The following is a 14693-nucleotide window of genomic DNA, read 5'->3' as shown; positions in this document are numbered from 1 at the left end:
CTATGTTAACCTGGGAAGGCTCTAGAAAGCTGATACATGTAGCTACCAAGAACTTTAAATTTGGCTAGTACAACTAAGGAACTGAATTTTAATTTTATTTTAACATCAATTTAAGTTTAAAGAGCCATATACGACTAGTAAATTGGACAGTGCTGCTCTAAATATTTAAATTTAAAAACCAGATACTTTTGCCTCTAAAAAAGAAAAAACAGATCAGAGTTCTCTCTCTCTCTCAAAGTCAAAGAGCATAATTATTAAAGTACAAAATGTTAAAAAGCTAAGAGTCCTATTGCTATTAATAGCAGCCAATACTGAATCAGTTTTTCTGATCATCATTCATATGCACTCTGTCCCCTAAGCTTTACTTCTGCAATCATCTGACTAGTACTAACAAAAAGTAAGCTAATATAAAATCTTAATACAAATGTGATGATTAGTGACTGGGCAAAGCTTGCCTGAAAAACCTTAAAAAGAGATCTTTTCTGGTTGTATTCCTATGATCCTCATTTAAATTTCTCCTGCAGAAAGAAAATGTGCAAAAACTTAGTTTTTGAAATTAGACTGTTTAATATGACTTCTGGATTGAACACACATGTTCATCTTTCTTGTTGCTGTAAAACTTAGTGCAATGGCAGTAAAATAATAAGACTATGAAAACAATGAAGAACAGGAAAGAATACAACAGCATCCTAGATAAATCAATCTGTTTGGGGAAGATAGCAAGCAAGTGGAGGAAGAGTAACTGACTTAGCAGATCAAAGAAAGCTAAAGTCTAAGTGCCTATAAGCAGGGATTCCAACAACAAATCACCATTTCTTGCTGCAGGACACACAGAAAATATAGTATCTGGTAGTACCAAGTGCCATGGAAGATAGGAATAGTTATATAAAGCTAAAAACAGGAGTAGATGAAAGCCTATAAAAGAAACAGTTGGACCTTCCCCAGGACCCTTCTTCCCCATCCCATATAGATACTAACCCTCCTTATACTGTCTCAGAAGTAGGGAGGTTTTTCTTTGGACAGAGTAAATAGGCGGGTTCTGGAATGACAGACAAGAAATACAGGTAAGAGCAGGGATGAGGACCCATGCTGAAAACAACTAATTTATTGAAAACCTCCAGCCTCTACAATGAACTGAGAAATCGAGTATCCAGGCTTAAACGCCAAGCAGGAGGAGACTGAAAGTTTCTTCTCTGGAGACTGGCACCAGAGAAGAGTCCTACAGACACTGGCATTACAGAGCCACTAGTAAAATAGCCTAGTTCTCTCCTAGGGGACATTTGGTAATGCTGGAGATTTTTTTTCTTTTTTATGACTGGGGAAAGGAGAGGGCAATTGGCAACTAGTGGGTAGATGCCAGAGATAAGTCTAAACATCCTACAATCTACAGACAGCCTCCACAACAAAGAATTTTCAAGTTCAAAATATCAACAGTGCCATGATTGAGAAACCTTGGCATACTGTGAAGCCAATCACCAAACCCTGACTATGTACACAATGCTTCCAGCCAATGTTGTAGTGCATTATCACTACACATGAAAGGACAGACAATATTTAAGAGACAATTTGAAGCTAGCCTCTAACACAACAACAAAAATTAAAACAAACAGAAAAAGGAAGTCTGAAAAATAAAGGCAGTAAAGGGAACCGAAGAATACAACAACAAAAATTTAGAAAAGGAACAGATACCCTCAGAAAGAAAAGAAAAATGTATTACGCCCATGGCAAAAGAAGATGATATTAGGAGAAAATTATTCAGAGAATAAAAAAATTAAAAATATGGAGGAACTGCCAGGCTGGTGTGGCTCAGTGGTTGAGCGTTGACCTGTCCCTGGTTCTATTCCCGTCAAGGCACATGCCAGGGTTTCGTGCTCCTTTCCCCATAGGGGGCACGCGGGAGGAAGCCGATTGATGTTGGTGCTTCTCTCTCGTCCATGTTTCTAGCTCTGCTTCCTCTCTCTAAAAAAAAAAAAATCAATGAAAAACATTTTAAAAATATAAAATAAAAATATGGAGGAAGTAAAAATTCAATAGATGTTTAGAAAGACAATGTTGAAAAACTCTACAAGAAAGAAAATAAAGCAAACAGTAAAAAGAAAACAGAAAAATTAGAAAATTAATAGATCAAACGATGGAAACATAGTAGTACACAAATTGAGAATAAAGAAAATAAAGGAGGTAGTAAAAGAGGTAGGAGACCAAAGGAAAGTAATCACGAATACAAAAAAATTCCTCAGAACTAAAGTACATGAGTTGCCAGATCAAGCCCTGGCCAGTGTGGCTCATTTGGTTAGGTGTTGATTCATGCACCAATGGGTGGTGGGTTCAATTCCCGGTCAGGGCACATACCTAGATTGTGGGTTTGATCTCCAGTCAGGGTGCATACGGGAGGCAACCGATATGCTTCACTCTCCCTCTCCCTTCCTCTCAGTCTAAAATAAAAAACAAACAAACAGGGACAAGGTGAGCCTCCGTGCGGCTGGGGGACGTGCATGAGGACCAGGTGACCCATGGCTCTTTCGACTACACCTTGCTGCTGTACCACTCTGACTACCTGGATGACTTTGGCGAGGGCCAATTCGTATTCATGGAGGATGGGGCCAACAAGACGGTGGAGCCCAGAGCAAGTCGGGTGTCCTTCTTCACCTTGGGGTCTGAGAACCTGCACCGTGTGGAGATGCACTGGGGCAACCCGCTACACCATAACCATTACCTTCACCTGCAACCCAGACTACGGCATCACAGAACCAGCCTTCACGTAGCTCGGGCTGCATGGTGCCCTCCAGCTGGAGCACCTCTCCCTCCCACCTCATCCTTTTCCATCGAGCAAGGTGCCTTATGCATCACCTAGATGTTGATTTGCTGATGTTTTAATCATTTTGGCTGTGAGTAAATTAAGGGAACCAGCAAACAAACAAAAAGGCTTACCAAGTACCCAGTCTAATGAATTAAAAGACCTTCAACAAGGAACATCAAAGTGAAATTTCATAATACTGCAGATATTATGATTCAAGAGATAATTAGAAATCAGACTGCCCCTGGCCGGTTTGGCTCAGCGGTTAGAGTGTCGGCCTGCGGTCCAGAGAGACCCGGGTTCGGTTCCCGCTAAGGACACGTACCTCGGTTGCAGTTTGTCCCGGCCCTGGTTGGTCGTGCGGGTGGCAGCCACTCGATGTGTCCCTTTCACGTCGATGTTTCTGTTTCTCTCTCTCTCTCCCTCTCTCTCTTCCTCTCTGTCCCTCCCACTCTATCTGAACAAAACATGGAAAAATGTCCTTGGGTGAGGATAAAAAAAAATAGTAATAAAAAAATAATAATAAAAAAAAGGAAATCAGACTGGCATTAAACTTCTCAACAGCAACACTGGAATCTAAAAGATAAAATGCCTTCAGTACTGTGAGGTAAATAACTTCCAATGCAGAATTCTATAGCTAGCCACCCTATCATTCAAATAACAGTTTTAAATTAAAACCAAACATGCTTATCTGCATAAGATTTCAAAAAATTACCTCCAATGTACCTTTCCTAAGAAGCTACTTGAGGATATCATCCTCCAAAACAAGGGACTACAAAACAGAGTAAGATGTGGAATCCAGAATACTGGAAATCAAACACAGAAGAGACTAGGAGATTTCCAGGTTTAGAGGAAGAAGAATGAAACTGGCCCTGGCCGGTTTGGCTCAGCACTTAGAGTGTCGGCCTGCAGTCCAGAGAGACCCGGGTTCGGTTCCCGCTAAGGGCATGTACCTCGGTTGCAGTTTGTCCCCGGCCCTGGTTGGTCGTGCGGGTGGCAGCCACTTGATGTGTCCCTTTCACGTCGATGTTTCTCTCTCTCTCTCTCTCTCCCTCTCCCTCCCTCCCTCCCACTCTATCTGAACAAAATATCGAAAAAATGTCCCAGGGTGAGGATAAAAAAAAAAGAAGAATGAAACTGACATTATCTAATGACTCTGTCTTTGCAGAAAAGAGTACTGAAGCACCTCTCGGCTTGTATTTTTGTAGAAGTATATAGGAAGAATTACTGATTAAGAAAAAGAAAATTGAGTACAGTCAATTATTAATTTTAAGAAAAATAGTCCCCTAGATAGAAAATGTTATTATAGTTCACTACCTGACCGGCAGTAAACAGTATTTACCTAACTATATATACAACTAATACTATCTAAGCAAAATTTGTGATATACTTAATTTTAGAAATTGGGGAGGAGGGCATGGGAAATGGATTTAAATGAATTAAACCCTCACACACCATAATAAGAACTCAATCAGTGATATCTGAAAGTCATGAGTTGAGAAAGAGCAAGGGAAGCATGTTATTTGTAAATAGATATAAGAAAAGCTAAAAGAGTTGAATATTGTTGCCTGGTGAGCACAACCTGACAAGGAAGACTGATGGTTTAAAGGACTATTCTTTTTAATTACAAAGGTTTTGATGAAAACATTTTAAAAAATACTATTCATATACTGCTACTTGAATTTACTTCTAGCACAAAAGGAATTCTAAAATCTAAATAATCTATGTAATATAATAGAAATATTACATAAAACTTTATTACCAGCTATATAATTCCTTTAAACTGAACACAAGTGGTCTGGCACAGCTTTCAAAGAGAAGAAAAATCAGCATTTGGGTCATTTTATAAGATAAGGCCGATTTGAGCCCCCTTTTTTTTTTAATCCTCACTCAAGGACATTTTGCCATTTTTGTTCAGATAGAGTGGGAGGGAGAGAGAGAGAGAGAAACATCGACATGAAAGGGACACATGGAGTGCCTGCCTCCCACATGACCCTAACCAGGGCTGGGGATGAACTGCAACCAAGGTACGTGCCCTTGACCGGAATCAAACCTGTGACTCACTGGTGTGCGGGCCGACACTCTAATCCCTGAGCCAAACCGGCCAGGGCTATTTGAGCCTTTTGATCATGGCATTCCCCTTTTAGATTTCTGACCTAGAAGTTATATGTATGATCCCAAAACAGCAGATCAATAGCAGTAATAATGTTTACTAACTTAAAGAAATTATAGACAATAAACTAATTCTCAAAAGGCTGAGGAGAGATAAAAGCAAATATAAAATATATAATATGAAGTTAAAACTTAGCAATCCAGAGAGAAGCTGAAATAAACTCGATAATGATGTAATCTTAACCTTAGCATGTGCCTGGACACTGTGCTAATAAGCATTTATCTACTAATAAGCATTTATCATTTCATTAATACATCCTATGAGGAAGTCAATGTCCTCTCCACATTTACAGAGAAGAAGCTGAGTCTCAAAGAGGTCAAATAATGTGCATCCCAACACACAAATAAACAGAGAAGCAAGAATCAAAACCTAAGCCCACGTTCAGAACCACTATTCTATTTTCCCAAAAGTAGAAATTCTAATTTTTCTGAATTCATACTAAATATATTATGACTAATCTAGCATATCTCCATCAGCTATATTCATCACAGATGATCTAATAACTCCCTATTAAATAACTGCCTAGACAGCTATTTGTTTACTTTTCAAACAATGCTAAAACCATGTACTTTTTACAATGCTTCTCTTATTTTTACTGTAGAGCTTAACAGTTTAGCCCTTAAACTAACATATCCCCCTACTGTTCTCTTCAACAAAGTAGTGAGACAAAGTTGAGGCAAATCATAGCAAGAAAGCATCATATGTTCCTATCATACCCTTGTGCATAGGAAATATTCTACAAACACAGAAATTCTTTCTGTTTTTATGAGAAAAAACACTTAAGAAAGTGGAAACAGCTCATTCCATCACTCTTTCCCTTTATAAATCTTTCTGCTTTTCTGTTTTAACAAATCATCCCAATTAAGATCCTCAAAATATTCAACTACTAAAAAAAACAAAACATATTTTTAAAATTTTTCAATAGCTTCAATGTTACCTGAAGAGAAATGGGGAGAAAAACCCATTTCTCTCATAGTAAAGCTAAAAAAAAAAACATATGAATGTGACGAATAAAGAATCACCTTGCAGCACTGAAATGAGTGAAAAGTCATCTCTCTTTGTGATTAAAAAAAGTTTGCTTGCAGATTTCTTTTTGTAAAACCTCTGAAACAGGAGCAGAAAGTCTAATGTAGAATTCAAGTATCGATTAAATGAAGTAATGGGGAGATTCCAAAATGGCAGCGGAGTGAATGGAAGCTACACAGACCATCTGCCAGGACCAAACTGGAATTACAAGTAAAATAAAGACAAATCATCGGAAAAAGCAACAGGAAAGCAGCTTGCGAGGACCATATAACCAGGGACGACACTGACTCGATCCTGATAGGATTGCGGCTGCATGAGAGGGGGGCTGGGAGCCCACAGACAGCAGGGGCCTTAGCTGTGAGCAGTGCCCTCAGGGTTACACTCCCAAGTGGCTCCAGAGTGCAGATCCGGGACAGACGCTAAAATAGCCACAGCCACTCACCTTGAGCTCCGCCAAAGGGAGAGTGAACTGGACTGGAAGTGTGTGGGGACACTCAGGAGAGTGCTCAGAGCCTTTGCTGAATATTAGTCACGCAGGTCAGTGGTCATCTTACTCCTTCCCAGGGCTCTGGGGAGAGACCCTGGCCCCTCCCTCAGAGATTCAACTCAAACTTTGGGCCATTGAAATGCAACTCAAGGCTCATTAACAACCACCACCTACCCCACCCTCGGGAATTCCCCTTACAGCTGAACACCTGAAGGCGTTGTTTTTTTTTTTTTAATCCTCACCGGAGGACATTTTTCAATATTTTGTTCAGATAGAGTGGGTGGAAGAGGGAGAGAGAGAAACATCTATGTAAAAGGGACACATCGAGTGGCTGCCATCCGCACGACCCAACCAGGGCCGGGACAAACTGCAACCGAGGTACGTGCCCTTAGCGGGAACCAAACCCGGGTCTCTCCGGACAGCAGGCTGACGCTCTAACCACTGACAAAACCAGCCAGGGCCTGAAGATGTTCTTCATTCAACTGAGAACCCAAGGCTCTTCAACTAATAGCCTCCAGGCAAAAAGCTAGAGAATAACTGAACCATTCCTGAGCTTGCAACTCTGCCCAGAAAAGTAAGACTTGACAGTGGTGTTTAACGTGGGTCCTCACAAGCTCATCCAAACCCAGGAGAGGGAGCCACAAACAGCAGAACACCAACACCCACAGGGAAAATTAGGCAGGCTACAAAACCCACTGAGATAGCCAAAAAGGTTGAAAAAAGAAACAAATGCCAAATGAAAGAACAAGAGACCTCTACTGAAGATGAGATAAATGAGGAGCAGTAGAGCAGGTTAACAGAGCTGGAATTCAGACCCATGATCTTGAGGAAGCTCAACAGCATTAGTAAGGACAACAACACCATGAGTAAAGCCATAGAAATGTTGAAAATCAACCAACTGGAAATTAAAAACCACAAAGAAGAAATCAAGAATGACATATCAGAAATAAAGAACACATTGGAAGGTCTAAACAGCAGAGTAGAGGAAGCTGAGGACCCTATCAGTGAATTAGAGACAGGGTAGAAAAAAATCAACCAATCAGAAAACCAAAAGGAAAAAACAATTAAAAATCAAGTAGACAGCTTAAGAGAACGGTGGGAAAACTGGAAACATAATAATATTCACATCGTAGGAGTCCCTGAAGAAGAGGAAAATGAGCAAGGGTTAGAGAATATATTTAAAGAAATAGTGACAGAAAACTTCCTTAATTTCATGAAGGAAGAAAGCATTCAAGTTCATGAAGCACAGAGAGCCCCAAGTAAGAAGAACCCAAACAGGCCCACACCAAGACACATAGTAATTAAAATGCCAAAAATAAAAGACAAAGAAAGAATCCTAAAAGCAGCAAGCGATAAGCAACAGGTTACCTACAAAGGAACCTCCATAGGCTATCAGCTGACTTCTCAGCAGAAACACTACAGGCTAGAAGGGAATGGCATGAAGTAATCTAGGTCACAAAAAACAAAGATCTGAATCCAAGACTATTCTACCCAGCAAGGCTATCATTGAAATTAGAAGGTCAAATAAAGAGCTTCCCAGGCAAAAAAAGGCTAAGGGAATACATTGGCACCAAACCACCACTGCAAGAAATGTTAAAAGGACTGCTGTAATTAGTAGAAGAAATAGGAAGAAAAATAGAACCACACTAAACAAGAAGGGCAATAAATAAGTACATATCAATAATCACCTTGAATGTAAATGGACTGAATGCTCCGATAAAAAGACACAGAGTAGCTGATTGGATAAGAAAGCATGACTCGCCCTGGCCAGTTTGGCTCAATGGTTAGAGCATCCCCCTGCGGTCCGGAGAGGCCCGGGTTCGGTTCCCGCTAAGGGCATGTACCTCGGTTGCAGTTTGTCCCCGGCCCTGGTTGGTCGTGCGGGTGGCAGCCACTCGATGTGTCCCTTTCACATCGATGTTTCCCTCTCTCTCTCTTCCCCTCTCTCCCTCCCACTCTGTCTGTATAAAAAATGGAAAAATGTCCTCAGATGAGGATTAAAAAAAAAAAAGAAAGCATGACTCATCTATATGTTGTTTAAAAGAGACCCACCTCACAACAAAAGACTCACATAGGTTGAAGGTAAAGGGATAGAAAAAAATCTTCCAAGCAAACAAAAACGAAAAAAAAGCTGGGGTAGCAATACTCATATCTGATAAAACAGATTTCAAAATGAAGGCCATAACTAGAGACAAAGAAGGCCACTACATAACATTGAAAGGATCTATCCAATAGGAACTTATAACCTTGGTAAACATATACGCATCCAATACAGGAGCACCAAAATATATTAAAAATCTTCTGGAAGACTTCAAAGGAGAAAGTGACAGCAATACAATCATAGCAGGGGACTTCAATACCCCACTGACATCACTGGATAGATCCTCTGGACAAAAAATTAGCAAGAAAACAGAGACTCTAAATGAAGCACTAGAACAAATGGATTTAATAGATAGCTACAGAGGATTACACCCCAAAACTACAGAATTCACATTCTTCTCAAGTGCACATGGGACATTCTCAAAGACAGACTACATGTTAGGACACAAACTAAGTCTCTACAAGTTCAAGAAGATTGAAATTTTATCAAGAATGTTCTCAGATCACAAAGGCATGAAACTAGAAATCAATTGCAACAAGAACATGCAAAGACATTTGAACACATGGAGGCTAAATAGCACGTTATTAAACAATGAATGGGTTACTGAGGAAATCAAGGAAGAAATTATAAACTTCCTGGAAAACAATGAAAATGAACAAACAACAACACAAAATCTATGGGATGCAACGAAAGCAGTTCTGAGAGGGAAGTTCATAGCACTACAGGCCTACCTCAAGAAACAAGAAAAATCTCTAATAGACTATCTAACCTCACAACTTAAAGAATTAGAAAGTAAAAAAAAAGAAAAGAAAAGAAAAAAAAAAAAAGAGCAATTAGAAAGAAGGAAATAGTAAAGATCAGAACAGAAATAAATGACATAGTGACCAAAAAAACAATTTCAAGGATCAATGAAACAAAGAGCTGGTTTTTCAAAAAGTTAATCAAGATTGATGGACCTTTAGGTAGACTCACCAAGAAACAAAGAGAGAGAAACCAAATACACAAAATCAGAAATGAAAGAGGAGAAGTAACAACTGACACTACAGAAATACAAAAGATCGTTAACAAATATTATGAACAATTATATGGCAACAAATTCGACAATCTAAGCAAAATGGACAAATTTCTAGAAACACAGTCTCCCAAAACTGGACAGGGCCCTGGTCAGTTTGGCTCAGCAGTTAGAGCGTCAGCCTGCGGTCCAGAGAAACCTGGGTTCGGTTCCTGCTAAAGGCGCATACCTCCGTTGCAGTTTGTCCCCAGACCTGGTTGGTCGTGCGGGAGGCAGCCACTCGATGTGTTGCTTTCATGTCAATATTTCGCTCTCTCTCTCTCTTCCTCTCTCTACATCCCACTCTATCAGAACAAAAAATGGAAAAATGTCCTTGGGTGAGGATAAAAAATAAAAATAAAAACTGGACCGGGAAGAGAAAGAAATCTTGAACAGACCAATAACAACTAAGGAAATTGAAGAGGTAATCAAGACTCTCCCAGCAAACAAAAGCCCAAGCCCGGACGGCTCCATGGGGGAGTTTTATCGAACATTCAAAAAGAACTAACACCCATTCTCCTCAAACTATTTCAACAAAAATCAAGAAGAAGGAAAACTTCCAAACTCGTTTTATGAGGCCAGCATAATTCTAATTCCAAAACCAGAAAAAGACACCACAAAGAAAGAAAACTACAGGCCAATATCCCTGATGAACATGGATGCCAAAATCCTGAACAAAATACTAGCAAATGGGATCCAGCCATACATCAAAAAAATTATTCATCATGACCAAGTGGGATTCATCCCAGGGATGCAAGGCTAGTATAATATTCACAAATCAATAAATGTGATACACTACATAAATAAAATGGAGAATAAAAACCACATGATCATATCAATAGATGCTAAAAAAAAAAGCATTCGACAAAATCCAGCATCCATTTCTGATAAAAACACTCAGCAATGTGAGAATAGAGGGATCATATCTCAACATAATAAAGGCTATTTATGAAAGACCTACAGCCAACATCATACTCAATGGGCAGAAACTAAAAGCATTTCCCTTAAGAACAGGAACAAGACAGGGATGCCCACTTTCGCCACTCTTATTTAACATAGTACTGGAAGTCTTAGCCACAGTAATCAGACATGAAGTAAAAATATAAGGGATCCAAATCGAAAAGGAGGAAGTAAAACTGTCATTATTCGCAGATGACATGATATTATACATAGAAAACCCTAAAGACTCCATCAAAAATCTACTAGATTTAATAAATGAATTTGGCAAAGTAGCAGGATATAAAATTAACATCAAGAAATCGATGGCATTCTTATACACCAATGATGAAATCACAGAAAGAGAAACTGAAAAAACAATCCCATTTACCATCGTGGCAAAAAAATTAAGATACCTAGGAATAAACTTAACCAAAGAAGTAAAAGATCTATTCACAGAAAATTACAGACATTGAAAAAAGAAATAGAGGAAGATATAAAAAAGTGGAAGCACATACCCTGTTCATGGATTGGAAGAATTAACATCATTAAAATGTCCATACTACCCAAAGCAATCTATAGATTCAATGCAATCCCCATCAAAATACCAATGACGTATTTCACAAAACTAGAACAAATACTTCAAAAGTTTATATGGAACCAAAAAGGACCCCGAATAGCCACAGCAATCTTGAAAAAAAAGAATAAAGTAGGAGGGATCACAATACTGGATATCAGGTTATACTACAAAGCTACTGTAATCAAAACATCCTTGTACTGGCACAAGAACAGGCATATAGACCAGTGGAACAGAACAGAGAACCCAGAAATGGACCCAAGGCAATATGCTTAATTAATATTTGACAAAGGAGGCAAGAGCATACAATGGAGTAAAGACAGACTCTTTAATAAATGGTGTTGGGCCCTGGCCGGTTTGGCTCAGCGGTTAGAGCGTCGGCCTGCGGTCCGGAGAGACCCGGGTTCGGTTCCCGCTAAGGGCACGTACTTCGGTTGCAGTTTGTCCCCGGCCCTGGTTGGTCGTGCGGGTGTCAGCCACTTGATGTGTCCCTTCACATCGATGTTTCTCTCTCTCTCCCTTCCTCTCTCTCCCTCCCTCTCTATCTGTACAAAAAATGGAAAAATATCCTCGGGTGAGGATAAAAAAATAAAATAAAATAAATGGTGTTGGGAAAATTGGACAGCTACATGCAAAAAAATGAAACTAGACATCAACTTACACCATACACAAAAATAAACTCAAAATGGATAAAAGACTTAAATGTGACCTGTGAATCCACAACAATCCTAGAAGAAAATGTAGGCAACAAAATTTCGGACATCACATGCAGCAGAATTTTCACTGATACATCACCTAAGGCAACAGAAACAAAGAAAAAAATGAACACGTGGGACTACATCAAACTCAAAGCTTCAGCACAGCAAAAGAAACAACCATCAGAATGGAAAGGCAACCCACTGTATGGGAGAGCATCATTGCCAATGATATATCAGATAAGAGGTTAATTTCCAAAATATTTAGGGTACTCACAGAACTCAACAAAAGGAAGACAAAGAACCCAATTTAAAAATGGACAGAGGAGCTGAATAGACACCTCTCCAAACAGGACATACAAATGGCCAAGAGACATATGAAGAAATGCTCAACATCACTAATCATCAGAGAAATGCAAATTAAAACAATGAGCTATCACCTCACACCTGTCAGAGTGGCCACCATCAACAAAGCATCAAACAAGTGTTGGCAAGGGTGTGGAGAAAAGGGGACTCTAGTACCCTGCTGGTGGGAATGCACACTGGTGCAGCCACTATGGAAAACACTATGGTGTTTCCTCAAAAAAGTTATAATTGAACTGCCATTTGACCCAGTGATCCCACTTCTAGGAATATACCCTAAGAAGCCTGAAACACCAATCAGAAAGAATATATGTACCCCCATGTTCATAGCAGCACTGTTTACAATAGCTAAGATCTGGAAACAGCCCAAGTGTCCATTAGTAGAAGAATGGATAAAAAAGCAGTGGTGCATATATACAATGGAGTACTATGCAGCTGTAAAAAAAGAAAGATCTCTTATCCTTTGAGACGACATGGAGGGACCTGGAAAGTATTATCCTAAGCAAAACAAGCTGAGCAGAAAAAGACAAGTATCACATGATCTCATTTATTTGTGGAATATAATGAACATAACAGTCTGAGGAATAGGGTAGACCCAGAGACGTGGATGTAGGATACATACTGACAACCCTCAGAAAAGGGGGTGAGGGGAGAGGGAAGAGATAAACCACAGAACTTATATGCATGTATGCATAACCAATGGACACGGACAACAAAGCCGGAGAGATGGGGAAGAGGGTGTCAATGGGGAAAAAAGGAGAAACATTTGTAACAAAAATAAAATAAAACATTTAAAGATAAAAAAAAAAAAAAAAAAAAAAAAATGGCGTAATGGAACAAAGAGCAAGAGAGTCACAAATAACCTAAATCACAGGTTTTTTTAAATGTCCAGTCTATGGAAATGACTTGTATGTACACAAAGGGTAAAATAACATTATAACCAGTAAAACTCAGGTGGTTGAAACTGAGTATTTATTAAATTTAAATAAACACAGAATTTAAAGAAACAACACTACTTGAAGATTTTAAACAATATAGAAGCATAAGGCAATAGCATAATCAAAGAGAACAAATTCTAGATTCAACCACTAAAATCCCTAGGGATTCTCAAAAGCAAAGATTTTCAGCAATAGATACAAACAAATCAAATATGACCTTTTATAAGAATCAGCACTATCAATATTCACTGCACTTAAAGGTACAAAAGAAAAAGGGACACTCAGAAATAGAAAGAAAATGGCAGGAAAAAATGGCCAAAATGATACTGCATTTGACTAGTCCATTCCATCGTTCAACAAAAATGTCAATGTCATTATGTGCTAGAGACTACTTTAGATGCTGAGTTACAGCAATGAATAAAAGGGACAAAAATCTCTGCCTTTGTGAAGCATACATTCTAGTGGAAAACGAAGACCAAATGACAAAAGAAATGAATAAAATATGTACTGTGGTGATAAAACCTATCCAGAAAAATGGACAGAATTTGAATGATATATTTGAATTTAATTAGTTTTAGCAAAGTTCTCACTCCTAACCCACTACACACAAATATTTCTGTGAAAACTGCATTGTTTCTGTTTAACTAACTCCAAAAAAAAACCACATAATTGTGATTTACAATGTTCATAAGTTCTGTTTTCAAAATTTTACGGCTTCTCGTTTACTTGCAAAAATTAAGCTCAGCAGCTTACAACTTAGTAAATATAAACATGTAAAAGTATACCAACGTAAATATTTGTGACTGATAGCTGATTACCTATATTTTTCAAGTTATCAACAACACGTAATTTTAAGCACTACACTGAACTGAAATCATTTTATGTGCCTAATTTGTATCACCAAAATATGCTTTTAAAATAATTCTGAACTTGAAATTCCCTCCTCCCCTTAAAAAAAAAAAACCCACAACAATCATTCTTCTATTAGTAGGTAATCTACAATGGGCACTCCTCTTCCTCACAGAATAAGAAGGTGCTGGCAGGGAAACTTGAAGAAAAAGCATTGAAAGGGGATTTTCATATGTCCTTCAAGAAACCCTTAAGAAGAAACAACACATTCTCAACAGACTTCATGACCTTTTCAGTGATAAAACAATATCATGAATAGAAAACTAATGTGCAAAGCTAATGTTTGGGTCAATCACAAAAGTCATTTAATTGAAGGCAGTGACTAACAAAGACCACCTGTGCCCAATACACAGCTAAATTACAAAGTAAGAAATCCAAGGCAGCTCAACTTTATCAATGTTAACTCTCTAAACAATACTGATCAAAGTAAAAAGGGATAGATATTCAATATTAAAACTACAAGTAAAAATCTGCTATGGCATTATCATTTGCTAAAAGACCAAACAACAAAAAAAGCAAGCATCTTTGTTTTATCTTCTATTAAAAAGAAGTCTGGTTATTAACCAATGTCACCCCAATAAATTTAATCAAAACTCTGAACATTAGAAAAAAGTTCTTAAATGACTTAATTGCAATGCACAAA

General features: G+C 38.5%; 1 protein-coding gene and 1 long non-coding RNA gene across 15 annotated transcripts in view; both read right to left on the bottom strand.

The window, feature by feature from the left end:
* HACE1 (HECT domain and ankyrin repeat containing E3 ubiquitin protein ligase 1) overlaps positions 1-14693 on the bottom strand; it is a 109550-nt gene that overhangs the window by 61928 nt on the left and 32929 nt on the right. The window lies entirely within an intron of this gene.
* On the bottom strand, positions 290-2380 carry LOC118620928. The gene is made up of 3 exons (XR_004957591.1): positions 2350-2380; positions 979-1039; positions 290-518 (listed from the first exon to the last, which is right to left on the bottom strand). It is a non-coding gene; the product is annotated as an uncharacterized LOC118620928 (long non-coding RNA).

Source organism: Molossus molossus, unplaced genomic scaffold (genome assembly GCF_014108415.1).
Source record: "Molossus molossus isolate mMolMol1 unplaced genomic scaffold, mMolMol1.p scaffold_m16_p_8, whole genome shotgun sequence".
Classification (NCBI taxonomy): Eukaryota; Metazoa; Chordata; class Mammalia; order Chiroptera; family Molossidae; genus Molossus; species Molossus molossus.
The sequence above is the reverse complement of the archived record's forward strand: the minus strand, read 5'-3'. Positions and strand labels throughout refer to the sequence as shown.